Source organism: Anser anser, assembly GCF_964211835.1.
Source record: "Anser anser genome assembly, chromosome: 5".
NCBI classification, from domain to species: Eukaryota; Metazoa; Chordata; class Aves; order Anseriformes; family Anatidae; genus Anser; species Anser anser.
This window is the reverse complement of record NC_139725.1, coordinates 31,229,698-31,250,602: the sequence shown is the minus strand read 5'-3', so window position 1 is coordinate 31,250,602 and position 20,905 is coordinate 31,229,698. Positions and strand designations below refer to the sequence as shown.

The following is a 20,905-nucleotide window of genomic DNA, read 5'->3' as shown; positions in this document are numbered from 1 at the left end:
CAGCTGCACTTATGTTAATATATTTACCTCATGTCAATAACCAAGGGGGTTAGGGGAAGAGCACGTGCTGTCTTCTGACGAGCTTTTACTGAAGTCACTGACTGCAGCGACTGGCAGCAGTCTGCTGCCTCACTGCTGACAGGGTCAGACGCACAAGTTGCCTTGGAAACACAAGAGATTTTCTTTTCTGTTGCATCACTGCACCTAAAACAAAACTATGCAGCTCTCCAGATTGCTCGCACGGTGATGAATGAGAGTGTGAAGGAGACGTGTCTACCACAGCCCGCATGGGGACTAACTCAGAAGTAAACTCCATACATGACAAGAGATGCCTTGGTGTGCCCACTCCCTCCAGGCAAACACATGCAGCTCCATAACCCAACCTCAGGACCGTCCAAAAGCAAAGCTGTGACTCAGCTGCCATCTAAAATAACATTACACAAATTACTTAAATTAGCAAGTGCCACAAGTAAGACAGCAAGAGCAGTTTTAGTTCAACAGCTTTTATGTGGCAAGTGATTCTTTTGGAGGTTTAGCTCCTACAGCCTGAATGTCCCCTTGAGTTCTGGCCATGCACTAACCATCCTAATGCAAAACAAAATTGTGCTGAAACCCGGCTTTGTGACGGAACAACTGAGAAAGCTCCAGGAATCAAAAACCCTCCAACAACACTGGGCTGAGTAACGTGACTTGAGGCCAGTTTTTGAAGCCTGCTTAGAAGCAGGAGTTTTAGTATTACACTAGATGCCATGACGTAATCAATGGACAAGGTGACACTGTAGCTGAACAGCCAAGCCACAGGGAGATGCTCACTTGGGGATTGATTGTCAAGGCTCACTTTGGATCCAGGACATCACTGCCTTCCCACTGTGGCTGGGGGGCACCAGCAAGGAGGCTGCAGAAATGAACTCTGTGGGACCTGAGATAAGGCTGTCATGAGCACAGACATGCCCGTTTTTCACCCAGCACTCACCCAGATAGCACTCACACCCCATGCTCCAGACTATGGGCAATACTTCATCGGGCCTTCTGCTGCCACTGCGTCCTTGACCCAGTTGTCACTGCTGCCTGCCAAGCGTACATTCATTTTTTAAACTAAACCTGTAGCGGTGTATGCATGACCTCTCGCTCCTGCGATGTTGAACTATAGCTTGACAAATGCAGTGCTTGTAGAGGAAATTCTCTTTTCTCCAGAACATCAAATACAAGGCCCTTCTGGATGAAAAATGCTGCACTTTGGTGGGTCACCGACCTGTTTCTATAAAGGAACTTGCAACTCCCCAAACCCTGATACAAATGAAGAGCTGGCACCTGAGACACTTCAACCCAAATCCACAAAGCCAAAGAGATTTCCATTTGTACCCCCAAAGCTGGGGAAGCTACAGAATGCAGCAACTGTTCAGTAATGTATCTAAATTAGAAGTATTTTATTTGATTAAATGCATCATTCGTTGACATAACATACAAGTAAGAATAAATGTAAAGCAGAAGAAAGTTGGGATAGAGTTAGTTTGCAGATGTTGATCAGGGTTTTGGCATTGCTATTGTTGTCTTAAGTCTGTGCACTGAAAAAATGGAATGTCATTGAATCATCTCAAATGCTCAAAGGCAAACAAGTTCTCCCTTTTTAATCCAGAAATATATATATATATATATATATTAAACTTTAGATCACACACTGGAAGAAAGTTTTGTGCCTACACCCTCCTAGAGTGGCTGAAAGATACTCATAGGGAAAACAAGGACACTGCAAGTCATAAGACAGGACTTGTAGGTTGCAGACTCTTGTTGCAACCTGAGATTCAACAATGCAATACCAACTACAGACAAAACCAGATGAAGTTGTAGAGTAAGAACTGGAAATTATTACACTAAACTAAGATATGTGGTGTATGATCATCTTCTACTCGTTTTGCAGGGCTTCCCAAACACACACCTAACTTTTCCCACTGTAACGAGGACACTTGAAGCCATTCAGAAAATAGTTCAAGAATTTTTTAGACTCATCCATGTCTGAATGCTGTGTCTATTCAGATTTCCACAATCATGGCTAGATACAAAAGGCATGTCGTGAGCTTCTACTTCTTCTCTTCAGGAATTTTTAATACTGAAAGCATTCCACTGAAAGTGACGTTTATGTCCTATATAAATGTGACTAAATGAGAAACTTAAGAAACCTTTGAAATAAGAGAAAAATCTCTCAGTACTACTTATTTGACTTACTGTAAAATAAGTGAGGTGAGTGAGCAGGATTTAGTACTTAATGCTGATAACTTCAACAAAAACAATGGTGAAAACCAACAGAAATCAGACGCTTAAGCCCCACCTAACGCATCCTATGACACCAGTTGTCTGAAGTGCAAAGGCAGGAAATGTAAGTCTGCATAAATACGTTACTTTTAACGGGATGGCTGGGGTTGGTGGTGGAATGCCATTACACCTGACATCAACTCAGCAAGATCCAGCTCTGCATTTCTTATCTAGGAGACCAGTAAGATATTACAACGGAAAATAATAGCTACTGAATAAGTAGGTAAAGAAGGGAAAAAAATCTACAAGTCCTCCTCACTTTCTATGCTACTATCAAGTGGTCCCCATTAGTGCTAGGAAGTGTGCATGAAAAGAAACAAGACCTGGCAGCCTGGAGATCAGCAGCTCGGGCTCCACGCTGGTCTCTGCACCTGCTTCTGCCCAGCGGTGCACAAGGGCGCAGCGGGAGGGGGGCAAGAGAGGGTGGTGGAAGGCCATCAATAATACATGTGTGATCAGCCAGAGGGATGAAGAAGGGAAGTGCATGCTGCATGGTGATTTCAAAGCTGGCGCTCTTGATAACATTCAAGGGCATTTCCGTGAGCGTGGCCACCCTATATTTACTGGTGTCTTCCTAGGCTGCATCCAACAGACTCAAGCAGCTCTCCAACATGCTTGCAAAGAGACAGTCTCTACCAGAAATTCAGCTCTAGTTTTTCCCTGCAGGGAGCTCTGATGGCATTCCCACAGTTAACAGTTATCAGAATTTGGCTACAGAAACACCGACTATTATCAGACTTGCAGAACAGGCAGCACCTTTCCAAAAGCCAGACAACTGGTAGGTGTCTCTTCTGTCACTTACAGTTCTCATGCAGAAAAAAAGGTTCACCACCATCTTCCACTCAGCATTGATCCAGGCACTTCTGTTGCGGTCCTGCATCCAGGTTCATTGCTCCCTGAGGTCAGTGGCAGCCTTTTCTTCAATTTTCCTGGGACTAAGAACTAGCACACTTCAGCATATCTGACACACAGCATTTGGTTGTACACAATCACAGTATCAGCAGTCTCTGAAGTACAATTTATCCTGAGGATTTAATGCTCATTTTCCTGGTATTTTTATTTGCTGTTGTTCAGCTTGCCTAGACTGATGTCCTTCTCGCCAACAAGTGAGCCATGTATCAGACTGTGTCCTTCAACAGTTCTCTTCCTAATTCTGTGTGTTTTCATGTTCATGGGAGTTTCAATGAGAAATTCTTTTTCTTTATAAAATCACATAAAATATTTTAGGAAATGATGCCTTTGTTATTTTTAAAAAGTAACTCGATGACAGCCTCATATTTTCAGTATTTTGCATTTACAGCTACAGAAAATGGTTCTCTGATCATTTGAGTTTGTTAAAGTTTGTTCAGGAGCATTTTTATTAAAATGTAATAATTCATACCACTAAAGTTGTACGTGTACTTTGTTCACTCCTTTTAGCTCTGCCCCAAGCTACTTTGATCCTACACATGTAAGTGAAAATACAGAACACTTTCATATCAATTTCTTGATAAAACACTGACAAACAATTAATTAGACACTTAGAGTATGATGAGTATTGCCCAGCTGAATACAGAAGTTTAAAGGGTCTGTGACAAGTAAGAAGTAAAAATACATTCATGCAAAAATCAGTGAAGTAAACCAGTTGCCACTGCTAATAGCTGTGATTTGGCTGATGAAACTCTTTGAACCAACACTGTTATATGCTCTGCACATGAAAACACACAAGTGGAATAATCTATAATTAGTATCACTCTGAAGTGCTTTTTGACTTTTTTGTTACTAAAGCTTTCTCCAGATCTTACGCATTACTTGAAACTACTTGAATGACTTTTCACTCATTTAAAAATGTTATGTATAACCTGGTGCATTTGCCTCATCTGAATGATGCTAAAGGCAAATCTTGGCATGCCCTAGTTGTTGAGCTCAAAACAAATGAGTGTTAGTGATGTACACACAGGGGTTCGTTACTGTATAGCTCTGTCCAAAGCCTAAGTGGAAATATTTAGGAAAAAAAAGCCAGAATAAAACCCTAATCCCTTCAGATTGAGCCCTCTGTTCTTCCTCTAGAAGCAGAACACTGAACTAGCATAAAATATCCTTCTCTCCCCCCATTTGAGGTCACAGAGACACCTGCACAGCAGCTGCAGATGTACACAGAGATGAGCGTGTCGCCTCAGGGGACACTGAAAGAGACTGTGCTTCAGAGAAATCTGGGCCAGTATTTTTAAAAGCCTGCACTTAGTCTTCTATACCTGCATTCTCAGCCTTGTTGTTGCTTTGCCTGCTAATTCTTTATCAGAATTTCTTTCTGCAGAGAGCAAAATGAGAACTCCCTCTGTTCCCTGCGGTGTATTCAGCCAGCCAGCTGTGGTGGCTGAGGGCAAGTGGGGATGGAGCCACAGCTCCTGTCAGCCCTCTCTCCACGGCCTCCTTTGCCCTCCAAAGCAGGGAAAACAGAGCTGCCCAGACAACATCTAGACTTCAGATGCTGTCTCTATCAAAAGGTGCTGTGGAGGGATCAATCTTCTGCTGTTTTCCTGCACAGGGTCGGGTCACAATCTGGTCTCTTAAACCAGTAGCAGCCTTTGTAGAAGATCTCTAGGAACTGTAAATACATGTGACAAAAAAAAAAAAAGGAAAGAAAGAAAGAAAGAAAGAAAAACATCTGTCTGCACAATTTTTAAAATAACTAGTGATTACACAACCACAAGTTACAGGATGTGGTTTTGTACAAACATCTGCTGCATATATTGCACTAAATTGCATTTATGAAACAAGCCTATCAGCACTCTAAAGCATAAGTAAGCTACAAATACAAAAGCAACTCATTACTATTATCCCTGAGAGACCAAAAACTTAGTCCAGTGACATTTTAACCGAAATTTCCATGAACCTTGGATTTTGTTGTAATTAACCAGATGGGAAGCGTGCACAAAACCATACTTTTGGAGAAGAGAGCTGCTTTGAAGATGAGTTGACAGCTAGGTTAAAAAAAAAAAAAAAGAAAAAAGTCAGTGACTTTTTCACACCTGGGCAAAGCGTTATGCAAAAATAAACCCTATTCCCACTGCAGGCAAGCTGGGGAGCCAGGGACAGGCTGTGCCACCTCCTCGGTCCCATTCAAGCCCACGGCATAAGGTAGCGCAGACGAAGCGAGTTAGGCTTGCACATGCACGTGGGATGGCTAATGGAAACAGACGCAGCTTCCCGCACAGACATAGCAAGTGAAATGGCTCCTACCTAGTCACGCGAAGTATCTTTAATTAGAAAGTATCTTTCATTAAAGTGTAAAAGGAAAATTCAATTTGAACCTTACATGAAGGCTTTTTTACGCTGCTCAATTAATAGCAACTATCCTAGCTAACGCAACCTAAATATCTTCTCCCCATGCTCCTACCTGGGAGGCCGTGAGGGGCAGCTGCCAAGCAGGCGGCCAGGCCTTCACTTAGGGGAAGGACACAGTGAGGGAACCCAGAGCTGCAGCAGTGTCCCACAGGGCCACGGAGGGGCTCACAGCTCACCTTCTTTCTGGGGTCTCTCATACAGGCCTAACGTCTAGAGTAAACACGCCTGAAGCTGCTCTAGCAAGGTTCCCCTCCCTCGAGCTCGCCTGTGGCACCCTCACCTTGTCACAGCCTGCAGGCACACTGGCAAACAGCCATTTTGGGGTATGAGTCTTCTGTTCTCCTCTAGATCTGGCCTCTAGGGTACCAATTTACCAGTTAAAGCCTTAGCTCTTGTCTCCTCACAGGCTGTGAGGAGGTATGGTGGTTATTATTTCCCTTCTTGTACAGGAAGACTCTGCAAACACCAGCCTGTAAGCAGTGACTCACAGTCAGCCCGTTAATTTTAGCTGCCAAGTGGCTTAAACCCCCCGTTTAGTAACTTGAAAGCCTCAGAAGTCTGGGTAGATCAAGGCAGAGCAAACATGCCTGCAGTGTGGGACACTTCACCTCTCTCCTCCCTCAGGGGGAAGCCCACCAGCGGCCCATCTTCCTTGGTCCATGGGAATGTACTTGCCACCTCCAGCAAAGGTCTGGCAGCACTGCAGAATCTGTGAGAGCATCTGGAGAAGGGACCGATTAACTAGAGTAGAATAGGTCAGTTAGAAGGGACCTTCACAGGTCTGCTAGTCCAGCTGCCTGATCACTTCAGGCGTAGCCCAAACTGGTTAGAGGAAGACTGCAACGTGCTGGTCACAATGCTTCCCTGACAGCCCAGATGATGAAAAAGATGCTGAATTTTGTTCTTATGACACTTCATTTTCCCCTTGTTTTTATTTTTATTGTGATTGCTCCACATCTGTCAGATTCTTCCTACTCAAACTTTTACTTTGAGCATTCATTTACCACAGTGAGACCATAGGATGCAATTAAATTTCCACGTGTATTGTATTACCCTCAACACTTGTTTTATTCAACACCTAGGTAATGGACATATCCCCATGGGAAACAGCATTTGAAAACTGTACGCTTGTTTTAAATGAGACTTCAAACTATTTAGATGTGCAACAAAGCAAAGACTATCAAACTATAGCCCATTTGACCATAGTACATTTTTACACTAGTCAACTCTACTATTTTCCATTGGACTTTTAAGAGTCACTTTTCTTCTAAATGCAATACATAATTCAATAAAAAAAACCTGTCAATTGAAAACCCCCACCTTCCTGTGACCACAAAGACCTAAGCAGGTATGATATGGATCTGTTACTACTGGCAACACTCACTACAGCCAAACAAAGCAAATCAGGCTCTTGTCCTCCGCTGGAATTTCACCCAGTGTTTTTCAGCGAGACTTGGGAAGCATAAAGAAAGCCACCACTGGCTGGTAAAAGTCAGCTTGGTCTACCAGGATTCCTTTTGCTCTACAGTTGCAGTAACTGAACCACAAATACATAACAGTGATACCCCATAGTTGCAGAGAACAGGACAAAAAAAGCATCAAAATTACTTTGGAAAACTCAACAGCACCTTCTCCTTCCTTGGCACTGCTTTCCTTGTAAACGGTCAATATATTACTCATCCATTTTTGGTGCAACAGCCACTGATCATAAGTAACAGAACAAACATGAGTGCACAATTCCAGCAGTGCTATGTTGCTTCATTGTGTCATCAGCATAAATTTCAGCATTGAGTTTTTCCTGGACACCTTTATTATCACAAATATAGTGCCCTGTCATTCCCAATTATAATTCTGCAACACCACAGTATGTGTGCATTTCAGCTAACTGGCTAATAAGACCAGTTTATATCCCTTTCCCCCCTTCCACATTAATCTCCATTGTGTCCTTAGCCATGATGCTGCAGAACCGGATGTCAGCAGAGTGATTTATGGCCAGCGATAAGCTGTGCTGCAGATCAGATCTGAATCGTGCTGGCAGATCAGTTTGGCAACATGGGCTGGAATAAAACATGGCACAATGACCGAGGCACACCGTCAGAGACATGCATGCACAGGGACGCATTTAGGTGCCTGATGATGGTCAGGGTGGGGAGAAGGTCTCCAACCAAAATAACACAAGGAACAGCTAAAAAATCAGGATTAAGATGTGCTGGCAGAGCCTTGAAGGAAGCTTTGCACATAGGCTGCCTACACTGTGTCTGACTCAGCGTTCTTAGTCATTTTTGTATGAATAACACAATCCATCACAAGTTTGGGGAACAATATCAGTGTGACTGGGCTGATTCAAACATTGTAAGCGACTCTCCACTCCCCAGATAATTTCAGGATGAATGTACTGTTTGAAATCGAAGCACGTTGCAGGTTTTGCAAATATTGCAAGAGGCATCCACAGAGGTATTAGAAATTACCTGATTATGGTCCTTTAACTGTTGCACCTAAACAAAAATGAAACAGCGGAGGGGATTACAGTGAATGCTGCTGCACTGGCCCAAGCTGTTCTGCACAGCACGCTTCCCCCTGATCTATTATTCTCCAAGATCTCTCTGAGCACCTTTTTCTACTGATCAGTAAAATTTACATTTGCTAATGAGCCCTAGACACACATCAGCAGCAAGCAGAAAAAAAAAGGCCCCACTGGGTAGCAACCAAATTAAAAGGGTACATTGAGAGTATGGCATGCAGTGGCGATGGTGAAAGAGGCGAGGGCTGCGTGGCCTTGTGAGAACAGGGAGAGGCCCGGTTCTCCATCAGGTGCGGGTCAGTGGGTGCTGGAGCTGCTGGGGGGACTAGGCACTGAACCACCGGTCTCAATAATTACTCAAATTCATTAAAGGACATGCTGTGAGACTTCTTTTGTTCCCATGCATCATTTTGGAGGAAAGCTTTTCATGGTGCTCTGCATTTACAGATTTTTTTTGTTTTTAGGATAAGGGATCAGACCCTTCGGGCAGATCCTGCTCAGTCCTGCTGATTTAGCACATAACCCCACCTAAGTTGGCTCCTCCAAATCTCTACCTCTGACAAAATCTTATCTTCATTTCTCTGAAAGGTAACTGTAAGGCACGAGACTCTTCCTCACCTTTAAAACAGATAACTTGTCAAACCTTCCAGTCCCACAGTTACCGTGTGCCATGAATCTGAAGTGACAGCTTTACTCTGCCCTGAGTATGAACACGAGTAACTGACACAGGATTTTTGTTTAATTTTTAACCACAGAACAGGATTTGGCTTGGTAATGCAAGATTTTAGAAGGTAGAGATAGGAGGACGATCGAGTGCCTGAAAAGCTTATACCTGCAATCTTTTAACGATGACAGCAGTCATCCACGTAGTTTCATGAAGCAGTAGTAAGAAAGATATTTTATAGCAGCTACTGTACAAGAGGATTCCAGGGGATATGACTACTACAGAGTAATCAAACCCATGGGATTAGAAGGCTGCCGAGCCTAATGCCTTAACATCCTAGAATAATTCATCATCTCATGATAACCATATTTTCTCTAATGTATTATTACTTAAATGTTAATGGGACCCTTACAGCATTTAAAGGCCTGTCACGCCCAGCATCACACTGCTGTTATTTCCTGTATATATACCACTTGCTGTCATCAATATCTGTTCTCAAGCCTTTTTAGCTGTTGACCCAATTTAATGCCTTGGTAGAGATTGTCTTCCTAGCTGTAATTAAAGTAAAAAAAAAGGATTTCACAACAAAACGTTTATCTCCAGTGCCCATGGCATCTGATAATTCTTCTCTCGGTGAATGTGCTTGCCTGCTAGCCATGTTCCAAGAAGATACATATTTGGTAGCATAAATCCTGCGTCTTCTCAATAAAATTCATCTCAGAATAAATGTTTAGATCCTAGTAATGAAAACCCCAGCTAACGCTTTAGCTGGCATTTTGTAGTGATATACATGCCTAGAAAAGGTTGCGGACCTCACAGCGATTTGTAGCGTTACCCTCAGCACTGCAATCAAACTTTACCTCAGTGGCCATTACAGCCAGGCAGTCAATTTAACCTAATTTGGTTGCTCTCCCAGAGCTTGACACATTGAGACTGAAACAAGCCCTATCCACAACGTGGTAATTAGCAACACACATCAGAATAAAAGATCCATCATCAGCAATCTCCAAGATGACTTTAACTGAAAAACGTTCGGGTATAACCTTTCTACAAAGCACTACGTGTTTGGGGCTTATTTGAATTTTCCTGTGATTTCCCAGGGGTTCTTCCCTTTCTGCAACTTTCAGATCCACATTAGAAATAGTTAATAATGCTGACAACCTTCTGGATGAGCCTGGTAAGTGATGGCTCATAGTATCAGATCAGGCACTCCCCACAATCACATAAACAGGCTGTTACTATTTCACTACTGCCTACCACTCCTTGAAAAAAGAAATACAAATTGATAGGAGAAGGAAAAAATGCTGACCATGCACACGTGGATCTTCTCTTGTGCTCTGTGCATATGTAGGAGGAACATCATCCACTTCTCACCACTGCTCATAGAAGAGTATTTCCATGCCCCTATCAACCTACCTGAGCTCTGAAAACCCACAATTTGCCATCAGTTAGCCTTAGATTTCTTTCACAAGCTGGTACAGACACCACCTTTGAGCACAGACCACATCCAGCCACGCTCACATGTTGTTACATGTGCAGTACAGCCTCTCTTCACGCATGAGCAGGCAAATGACACATGAATCTAAACATCAGGTAAGGGTATCCTTCAGCATGTGGAGGCCTGGAATAGAAGGGTGCAAAGCCTCCCATACACACACACATTTGATAAGCTGATCTGGGTATGTGACGCTTCAGGAAAGCTTAGTGCTTCCTACCTTGAGAGAAATGGAGGAAAGGGAAACAGGGCCAGATGCCAGGATGGGGGATAGCAACAGATCAGCCATGTCAGTCCCTGCACTGTGCATGATGCTACAGAGCAAAGCTGAGACTGAAGTATTCTCTGCGGTTTATTAGCTAACACTTAAAAAAAAAAAAAAAGACAGGAATGCAAAGCAATGAAGTACTGTCAGGCAAGGAACAGATGTTATAAATGAAAACTCAGCAAGAGACTGAGAAAGCCTGTGCCAGTCTTGCACTAGCTCTGCATTTACACCAGACTCAAAAAAAAAAAAAAATCTTTACTCCCAAATGATAAGAAGAGGAAAGCAGTTACAGTGCACTCCCATTACGATTTACTGAAAATAAACTAAAAACCTACCAGTCATAGGTATGCAGACACAGTCTTAATTGTTACTAACAATTAACTATGAAGTAAGAACTGTTTTTTCACTGTGTAGGTAGTACACGGCTTCTGGTCACGCTTGCCATTCGCAGGGGGAAGGTACAAATACCACCCCAATGCAACTGAGGGAGTGTTGCTCATTGGGTGTTTGATGAACAAATATCCATGTCAGGTTTTTGATGCACCAAGAATTAGTGGCAGATTGAGAAGACACAGATAGTTCAACTTGAAGAAAGGTGCAATTAGGAGGAACTTCATTTCTTCAGACTTGACAGAGGGTGCAGAAGCCTTTTTGCACCCTTCTCCCTCTTTCATGTGAAGATAAGGGACTGCTTGTGGAAATGAAAGTTCAAGACTTAAAATCAGGAAACATAAAACCCTTATCAAAGTAAATTATAACTGTATTTCTCTCCACCTTCCTCTCATCCAACTGATGCCTTTTGCTTTTTAGTGTATGCATTGCTTTATTGTTTGTTTTAAATTGATCTGTAACCTTTTGGGGCCAAGAACAATCTTTTATTCTACTTGCATGCAACTGTGGACTCTACGTTCTGTAATATACAATTCAGTTTCTTGAAACTGGCAAATTCAATATAGCAGGTTGTTACACCTGGAGATGTAATAATTTCAGTGGCAGTGATGAGCAATCACAGTAGGGTCTCTTCAAGCCTACGCATTTGGCAGGTGATCCTCTGTTTAAGTGTCAGACATAATACACAGAGAATTGATTGAAAGAACACTCCATGAGAAATTCAAGACTGCACAGGAAACATATTAGAAAAGAGCTACAAAGATGCTTCTCGCTCCTCCAGAAAAAAAGAATACAAAGAAGCAAGAGGGAAGCAGGGAAGGGAGAAGACCCTTCAGCAGCCAGCAAAGAGGGGCAGAGACCAGGGACAATCACCACGCAGTAGCTTGTGGAAAGAGGGATCAGGGGTTGGGGAACAGTGTGACAAAGCAGTCGGAGCACTCTCCTGTGTGCTGACCCCAGAGCTGCTACGCATTGTCAAAGCACTGCGGCCACGTGTCACAACAATACAGTGTTGTGGTGCATCACAACACAGGACTTACCAGTTCTCCAAATCACTAGGAGGAGATACTAACTGCTTCCAGGCAGCAGAGAAAGTGAGTACTGCTGTTCAATAAAAATTGTAGCTATGCAATTCTATACAATGGGACAGGTTAAATCAAATGTCATGCTTCAGGGCAAAATACAATTGCCTGCAGAACGAAGAAAGCATTTTTCCGCCCATAGTTTTTCACAACAGTTGTTCTTGCCTCTCTCCAAAACAGGAAAAGAAGTAAATGTTACAAAGAAGGACAAATAATACAAATGACAGACCACACGTAAGACACTAATTTGCACATAAGAATTACCAGAATCTTTTCGCCATTCTACTTGTTTCTTCCTTAGTAAAAGGTATGAGATGGAAGAGACTGAAGTTCTATGAATTATTAACAGAAAATTGGTATAAAAATGTTCCAGACTCTGCCTCTTCTATTTTTAACATACACTTAACCTGAGTTCATTCACTGCCTGTTCATTAGAACTATTTATACGCAGGTTTGTTTCACCTCACATTAAGAAGCAAGATTTAACCATGCCACAGCTACAGAAGATATCCTCCTCTATTAAATGAGCAAGCATGAAATAAGCCTCTGCTTAAAAAAAAAAATCACTTAAAGTGGTTTCTAGTAGCTTTTCAAATGTGGGTAAAATGTTGCCTTTCCTTTTTGCATTGCCCTTCAAAACAGTGATCCTTTTTTTTCCTCTGATCCATCACGAACCAAGCCTCCCTCCTAGCCGGACCACAGGCAGCCTGGCTCCAGAGTGGCCCAGCCGTGCCCATCCTGGGTGCTGGCAGAAATGGCGAAGCCACAAGAAACTTTTTCTTTTAAAAAGAAGCGTAGATGAAGGAGAGGAAGAATCTAGATTTACAAGGATCCTTAAGATTTATCCAATTTCCCTAATGGTTAACAAATAAAATCCATACTGGAAGCATCCCCCACAGAATGAATTTTACTTTTCAAGCATGAATAATATGACACAAAAGTGGGGCAGAAACATATACCTGTCTTTTCTTTGTGGCAGTACCACTGCACAGATGGCAAGGAGCTCTTATTAGTCACAGAAGGAATATTTGATTATCTGCACAATAATGTAAAACTAAGAGCAAAATTTGAATGCCAACGTTAACTACACATAGTTATTGCCTAAACTGCCAGTCAACCTGCAGTGTTACTTTAGTTTTGCAGGATAAAATAGATAGAGAATACATATTGTATAAAGCTATTCTAGGCTATTTACTGGCACCACATCCTACAAATCATCAAAAGGTTAGCATGCATAAAATCAAAGTGATGACCTCTGATGACTTTCCTAGAAAAAGTAATGACTGAAGTTAGCTTAGAGGGATTTCACAGTGGGATGCTGAGGTTCCAGTCCTCTCCAGGTTTAGGGAGGGGCTTTCTTCAAGCTAGAATCAATCTGATCCGTGAGTCACTAAAATGAGGAAGTTTGGGAAAAACAGTTCTTAATACCTGACTTTTCCTCATATCCTGACCAAATTTGGAAAAAATATCCTGTGCTAGGTACAAGGAATTCATCATATTAATACTTACACAACTTTTTTTTTTTTAACTGTAGATATTTTGGGACTCTGTTTTGCAAGACTCTCATGTAGGAAATAAAACGCACAGTAACACTATGGTTGCAAAGAGAATGAGAGAAGATGTGAAAGCAATTCACAACCATTTCAAAGCCTTAACCCAGAACAAGATGTATATGGGACCTTTGTGTATAGGGGAATCCTGCCCAATGGTTGCTATTTGAAGGATGCAGAAAAAAATCAGAAGAAAGCATAAAGCAAGTTACATTGGGTATGGGCTCAAGAATCATGGTTCAGCTTCTGGGGCTCAATTCTGGGCACTGCCATCACAGAATTACAGAGTGGCTGAGGCTGGCAGGGAGCTCTGGAACCCAATTGGTCCAAACCTCTGCTCAGACAGGGCCTCCTAAAGCAGGTTGCCCAGGACCACATCCAGGTGGCTTCTGAACACCTCCCAAGGATGGAGACTCCACAGCCTCTCTGGACAACCTGTGCCAGCGCTCCTTCACCCACACAGTAAAAAAGTGTTTCCTGACATTCAGATAGAACTGTGTTTCTTCTGTGTTCCAGTTTGTGCCCACTGCCTCTTGCCCTGGCACTGGGCACCACTGAAAAGAGCCTGGCTCCCTCCTCTTTGCACCCTCCCTTCAGGTATTATTAGGCATTGATGAGATCCCCCTGCACCTCCTCTTCTCCAGGCTGAACAGTCCCGGCTTTCAGCCTTTCCTCGTAGGAGAGGTGCTCCAGTCCCTTCAGCATCTTGGTGGCCCTCGGACTCTCTCCAATCTGTCCACGTCTCCTGCTGTGGGGCCTGGGCCTGGATGCAGCACAGGTGTGGCCTCACCAGTGCTGAGGAGAGGGGAAGGACAACCCGTGTCCTACTGGCAATGCTTTCCCTAATGTAGCCAAGAGTACCATCAGCCTTTTTGGCAGCAAGGGCACATCGCTCACTCGTGTTCCACTTGATGTCTACCAGAGCTCCTCAGTCCTTTTTGGCAGAGGAAAAGGCTTAAAGAAAACTTCAAGCACTACCATAAACTGATCTAAATCAGAGTTCACATCTGGTTCCAAACACTAATCTCTGACCATTCTACGTTCTTTGCATTTTGGTGGAGTTGCCAAAATCATGTATTTTTTAACTGTTTAAAGAAACTGAAAGACAGTAGGAAAATTAAGCTGTTTTCTGGTTCCTTCCATAAACAGAAGGCTATCTTAGAAGACAATAGAAGAAAAACTATTACTGTTAACCTATTATTTCTAGTCTAAGAGGAGAATAGGATGCTTTCTCTAACATTTTTTATTTTTTTTTTTTTTTACCAGATAGGACCAACTTCTCCCCTTAAAGACCTGTTTCAAATGTGTTCCATTTGAAACACCAAGGTAAAAACCCAGTGACCTTCATTCAGGAAGAGGTAAATGCAATGATTGATGGTAAGTCTTTTCATTCCTCATTCCTCCTCCTCATTTTTCTAAACATAGCACAAAACTCCTGAAATTTTTCAGGTGCATCAGCAGTTGCAACCCTAGTACACGTTTATAGGAAGCTAAAGTTCAGAGTTCTTTCTTCTGTGGTTATATAGGAAGCTTTTCCATTTACATCCACGTTTTTGTGAATAGGCACTTTTTCCTGAAAAAAAGTGCAGATGAGGTCACTCTGCAGAGTTTAAGACAGTAGAGAACACTTCTAAAGTCTGACAATTCTGAAATTTCTGTGAGAAACATTCACAATTTTAACTAACCTCCTGGAGGATGGGCATTTTTAAGAGTTCTTCTTTACCTGTTAAAGCTCACAGGTCAGATCTTTTGGGGGACGGTTGGCCTTTTAAGGTCCTTTCTTATTCAGAGTTTCTGAAATAAGGTCATTCTTTTTACTATTGTCACCCTTTACCAGAATTCAGTTTCTTTTAACATCACATCTTCTCATGGCATGCTTCAAGACAGCTTTCTATTAACTTCTCCTCAGTTTGGATTTTGCAGAGAAACTTGCATGAGTACTCATTTTTTTCCCCCCAAATACAGTTTCTATATTAAAAAAAATCCATCATCTGAGTTACTGTGCTTTGAATCAATGCATTTTTCTCCTCTAGAACTGAACATTGAATAAGTAACTAATGGAGTGAGCTCCTCACACAGTTTACATTTGCCCTAGTTGGTAGGATGTTTCAGAAAGTTACTAACATAGTAGGAACGATTCTGACCCTGTTCATGCTGTGTTCGCTGTCACTAGTACCTCGCTGACTCCAAACTTGTGCCTGCATAAGAAAGCTAAAACTTAGGGCACATGCACAACATGGAAACCGGGATGCAAGGGCTTATTATGCACTGAGATCTCTGGGATTTTTGTTCAGTCACCTCTATATGAAGCTGTGGCTCTGTCACACTGACGAGGAAACAAGCCCTGCACCATGTCCTGCTGCCTCACTTCCCTGGCTGCGGGTGGATCTGGGACCTTTTTCCACTACGTATGGATCATCATATATGAAAATGGTGCTGTGCCATCTGAGGCTGTGCAAGCTCTCACCTGTTCTCTTGGAAGTGACTGAATTGAGAAAAAAAGAATCAGATTGTGAATTGAATGTAGACTGCATGATTTTAAAACCTGCCGGGCACGACAAGGGAAGAAGCTTCCCCCCCCCAGCGCCTTCTTGCTTTTCCCCCACTGACCTGGAAGAGAAATGCCCCGGGCAGCTGCTGCCCCTTCCCTACCCCAACAAACCTGCAGCTTCTCCAGCTGACCACAGAAGGACATCATTACAGGTGTGCACTTGACTGAGCACATACCCTCCTTGCTCCAGCTGCCCTGCATAATGAAGTAATGTTACAGCTGATAATTTCATGCCACTTCAAAAGTAAGGTATGCCTTCCAGCACTTATCTGTGCTCATAAAGCTATTTTGACAAATGAAAAAACTCAGCTGAGGAGAATGAAGCACTTGCCCAGAGCTATGAAAGTCAACAAGAAAGCTATAGGCACATCCATAGCTTCGCAGGTCTGATTATGCTTTATAATCACAGTCTGTCCTTACTCTTACACTTAATGCATGGATGAGAAAGCCTTCAAAGAAATCTAAAAAACAAAGACTCTTATTTCCTTCACGTTATAAGTGCAATCCACATGGCTGTATAGCCACTGACATTACAGATGGTGACAAGACTCAGACAATTGTTCATTAGCACTCAAAGTACAGCCCGCTTAACTGTCCATTGCCAAAGTCACTACCAACGTCTTCGCTCCGAAAAGCATGGAAGCACGTGCTTGAAGCATGTCACACGTACTCCTATTAGGTACAGCACACAGGTATATGTTTAACTTCAAGCATCTGCCTAAATTCTGAATCACTTATTTTAGTGAGTCAGGTGTATATTTACCCTCCTGCCCCCGCCTTCTAAGCAGGATAGTTTGCTGATGCAATAACTACACAAGATCCCAAAACACAGCCAGAAAGGAAATACTTCAGAGTCTTTCAGGGATAATATCCTCCCATCACACAAGCTAAGCAGCCAGGGCCTTAAACTGAACCAGCAGAGGGAACCCAAATGCTGCAGGCTCCAGCTTCCACCCAGCAGAAGCAGCATTAGCGGTGCCCAGCGGCTGCAGCACCCGCTGCTGAGCCCACAACCTGCCCGCTGCTGGACTAAATACATTAGCTTTAATATGTTTGCATAGTCTAATCTAGCTGATTTGTATTTTCCTGCTTTTCTACTTCATTCACATTAAGCCTGTCTTCCATTACACCAGTATAACACTCACGGTATGTACTCAAGACAACATGCAAGGTGCTAGTCCACAACTTTGCTATCATAATTTTTTTTTTTTTTAACACATATACAACTCTTTGGTAGGACATTTGTACTGTTTTCTTGCTGTGTGTATATATATATATACATACATACACACACACACACTTTTTGGCGAATGATATGGGTTTTTCTGGCACAAGAAGACATACACGTGGGAGTTTCTCCTTCACTGCCTGAGAATTTCTTCTACTTAAATGTTTTGGGAAAGCTACAGTGGGTTTCCCATGAGTTTTCTGGCACCCTACTTAGATCCCTTTTCAGCATCTTGAACTAAATTTGCATGTGAAAACAGAGATTACCCTAAAACAATTAGAATGTCAACTGATTTAGAATCTCCTAAACTGTAGAGGATTGTGGAGTTTATTTTAGCAGGACAGTGAGAACTTTGTGGACAAGCAAACACATTGGAAAAACTTTCAGAAGCTTGAAAATTACTACTTTTTTTCTTCCTTCTACTATCACATTCTATGGGAGAGAGCTATAGACTTCTGCATAAGTTAAACTCACTCTATTCACACCATTTGTTTCCTGTTGGACTGCCCACAGCAACATTTCACAGTCTTTCTACAAAAGCACATCTGCATCAGTTCCTCCAAGGACACCAGAACACGCAAGGTGCTGCACAGAGTGATGAAAACAGCAGAGCCATGTGAGAAAAGCACAAGGACTTAGAGGAACCCTTCACCGAGTCAGACCAATGTGGATCTGAATACCAGCTCCGCATTCACTTTATCCCATCTTCATATCTCTAAAGCATGGTAAGTCCTCCTTCAGCCACCTCTGTGCAAACAGAGGGGTCCCACCCACTTCAGCATCTCCCCCTAAGACAGCTGCTCTGTCCCCTTGTTTCAGCTGCCCTTCTTTGTATGTTCATGAACACCACCGTGTCCTCCTTGAGGTACAGACACCAGGAACGTTAGCTTGCATTGCCTTCACGTGAGTGGCAAAAATGATTACTGGTTTCCTTGATGTTACCTCTGTCAGGAATCCATAATTCCCTTTAGTCCTGTTTCCTCTGTGAAGAAAACCTGCTGCTGACAACAGGTGTCAGCAGTGAGTGGAGGTTAACAGGTGATGAAAACAGTCTCAAGGACAAACTGCATACAGCTGGATTTCAGAAGTTGCAATTAAGTTATATCCTCCCATACCTCCAGAAAAATAAAGGAAAAGGTGAAAAGAGTTCTTGCATCAATTCAAACTTGGATTTGTCACAGACATTATTTGCACAACTCCATGATTTGCCCAGCAACGAAGGATGAACGTAAGGGGCTGGGAACCAGAAAATGGAAAGTCCATTCTACTAATGTTTACATGGGGAAAGTACAATCCTCTCTTATTTTTAGACATGAGACCATATTTTATTATGTCAAGCATTAATATAGGTTTGTAGAGGGAAAAAAAAAAAAGTCAGTTCTGGCTTAATTTGGAAACATATTTGACAAATGCAAAAGCAGGTCTGCGTTTCTGTGATTTATAACGGGATACTGTAATAGCTGGATAGAAGCAGATTTATATGGCCTGTATTTAATTGAGATCCAAAATGAGAGGCACTGTCACTTATAATGAGCCTTAGCTGTGAGGTATGTCCCCCATTCTCTTGCTTGTCAGGCATTTCAATTATCTCTCGTGTACTTTGTTATAAATAACGCTGCAAGGAGATGTTCTAATCCAGGCTGTCCGCAAAAATCAAGGGCTCAGAGGAACCAAGATTCATTTGTATAACAACTGTTTTTTAACTCAGGACTGCTGAAATCAGTAATGATATTCACATGCAGAAGAATTCAAACTGTTTTACTGTCACAAAAGTCCAGCTCTATTGAGGTAGCCAGTGATACTCAACTGCCACCATCCCCCCGGGTTTGAAAGGCAAAAACTCCAGCAGGTGTTCAGTGGATACTTCTGAAAATTCCCATTTCTAACAGCTGGCTTTCTGTCTAAGGGAAGTTTGGCCCTACTCTTAAAAGCACATGATTTCAGATACTGACAGCTGTGCTACTACCTGAATTATTAGACAGTCACACTAACTTGATCCTACTTGATCCTTTTTTCTTTTCCTCTTCTCTCTTCTCCTCTCCATGGTTTGTCCTCCACTTTGTCACATCTGACATACCTCTTTCCATAATACTACTATAAAAAACTTTTTTCATATAACATAGATACGTTTTACACTTCATATAATACCATACATACGTGCAATAGTATCACTTACACATTACTGAGTGAAATGGATTCTATTTCGCTGCTTTGCAAATACGTTTCCTGGCAAGTCAAGAGCTTTTCACAAAGACGATGACTTTCTTGAATATTAAATTCAACCTAAATGAAAAGGAACATTTCCAGTCCTTTCTCACATTCTCACTTTAGACAGTCTTTGTGCAAACATCTGTTCTGTTTGCTAAAACGCTTTATAGGTTTTATCAGCTACAGCATGAAAATATTAACTTGTCCAGACTGCTCAGGTCCCTGGAAAAGCAGCTCAAAGCAACAGGTTGTTCACAGATCATCTTAAAAAAAAAGACAAGAAGCAGCAGCAAATAAATAGGCAAATAAATACCCTGTCTCAGCCACATGCACAATCAGAACAGCCTCACTGATTTCACCTGAGCAGTTGCTTTCCATCAACTTTCCTAGAGACAGCATCTATAAGCAGCCAACCAAGAACCATGAATATAGATACTTCTAAGCTGGACAGTCAGCCACCTCTACCTAAAATGAAATATTGAAAGGTACAACAGAATTATTACATTATCAGAAGATGCTTACTGTTTTCACTCCTTAAAATTCAAAGCCCTAATTAACAATCCTTTGTTTTCCCTAACTGGAAGAAGGCAGGTTACATTTAACCCAATTGCTCTGCTACAAAAGGTGACTCAGCATTTAAAAGCAACAATCCCAGTAATTTCTTACTCCTGGTCCTTTGTGCTTATGGTTTTACAGTTTATTGGTGGTATAAGGAAGCACATACTGCTTCATTACTAATTTGTTTCTAATTTTAACTAGGAATTAAATCCCCCATCCGTATTAATCACCATGTAGCATCTTACCAAATACATATCTTCCCAACAAGGAGAATACACTTGGATTTACTGTGTACTTTCCACCTGACATTGTGGCATTTAAAAATGTAATTATCTTTCCATGACAAGGTGAGAATTGCTATTTTAATAACCTGTACTACTCTGGTATTTTTGGACTCAGGTCTTTATGACTACTATAATGGTCTGGCCAGTCACTAGCTAGCACTGGAGGAGCTCATGCTCACAAAGATGAGACTTATCTAGCCAAAGGGTGTCCTGAAGCAGCAAGCTGCCAAGTTAAGGCCAGGCCAGGCCCCACCGAAGGGACTTTTTGGGAAAATTGCCTCATTAGAACTGCAGCATAGAAGTTGGTAGGCACCTCATAAAAATGTTACAATCTGTTTTCTAGTTGTAAAAATGTTTTTCAAGAGTTTTGTTGTTCTCAGAAATTATGTTTTGCCTTAAAAAGGCTGCTGAACCACTGGTTATTATTGGCACTCAATACAGACAATAAATAATAAGTACCAGGTAAGCG

General features: G+C 42.1%; 1 protein-coding gene across 18 annotated transcripts in view; it reads right to left on the bottom strand.

The window, feature by feature from the left end:
• The window catches only part of RGS6 (regulator of G protein signaling 6), a 278,204-nt gene that overhangs the window by 112,348 nt on the left and 144,951 nt on the right, over positions 1 to 20,905 (bottom strand). For 2 of the 18 annotated variants that reach the window (XM_083839336.1, XM_083839326.1), the window contains exon 1: positions 19,563 to 19,790. The exons of the other annotated variants lie outside the window; for them this stretch is intronic. The gene's annotated coding sequence lies outside the window, so the exon portion shown is untranslated. Of the gene's footprint in view, positions 1 to 19,562; positions 19,791 to 20,905 lie in introns of those variants that run through there. 18 annotated transcript variants of the gene reach the window in all.